This window comes from Echinops telfairi, unplaced genomic scaffold, assembly GCF_000313985.2.
Source record: "Echinops telfairi isolate 266 unplaced genomic scaffold, ASM31398v2 ScPeMD7_7458;HRSCAF=8496, whole genome shotgun sequence".
NCBI lineage: Eukaryota > Metazoa > Chordata > Mammalia > Afrosoricida > Tenrecidae > Echinops > Echinops telfairi.
The window spans coordinates 45,820,258-45,821,319 of NW_022111358.1; positions in this window are offsets into that span (position 1 = coordinate 45,820,258).

The window sequence follows — 1,062 nt, forward strand, 5'->3', positions numbered from 1 at the left end:
GGTCCATGAGGCTAAAACTTAACTCTAGAGCAGGTGTTCTCAAACTGCGGCCTGCCGAGAACATTTATCCGGCCCTCCGGGTGTTTTTACCCCATTTGTTTTTTTACTTCAAAATAAGGTATGTGCAGTACGCATAGGAATTTGTTCATAGTTTGTTTTAAACTATAGTCCGGCCCCCCAAAGGGTCTGAGGGACAGTGAACTGGCCCTGTTTAAAAAGTTTGAGGACCCCTGCTCTAGAGCTCTAGTTCCATGCATTTTTCTTATTAGCTTCTTTCTACTGTAATAGACTTCTAAAAGACTAAGTGACCATTTAGTATGTATGTGTGTAGAAGCTACAAAAAGCTTCTAAGGAAAAAAACCAAAAACCTAAGGGTTCATGGGAAGATGGAATTAAAAGGGTAATAGAATTTTTCAACCACTGTTTGGAAGCCCCCTTATACATAGATGGAGTCATCTGTGGGTTAGGCATTGGGCTGCTAACCCCAAGGTTGGAGGTTTGAACCTAAAAGCCGCTCAGAGTAAAAGTGAGGCTGTCTGCTCCATTAAAGACTTACAGTCTCTGTTGAGTCACAATAGATTGGGAGGCAGCCTGTTTGGTTTAAGATATTTGGAAAGGCAACAGTCTAGGTCTCTGAGGACTGCATCCTAGCAGTTCTGCTCTGTGGACCATCTGCATCAAAATGAGCCCATTGATGTGGGATGCCCCCAGGACTTCTGCAGTGTAGTGGCCTCAGGCCCCACATTGGATTTGGAATGCCATCCCCCAAGTAATTCTTATGCTTACTACATTTTAAGAATCACTTTGATATCACAAAAGGCTGCTTTGCCAAATGTAAAATTTGCATTAGCTGGTCTGCACTACAACCAATGCTTTTGCATAAGTGAAAATCAGATGTATTCAACTGGCACACCTGAGAAAAGGGCAAGGTTCACGCCTTTTGAAGAACGGAGAATCTTACTGGCAGTTCAACACTGCTAAGGGTGCAGTGGGGGGTGCTCCTGAAGCAAGCAGATAACAAGGTCACTCCACAGTGCCCTGGGGTTCTCAATTCTGTATCAC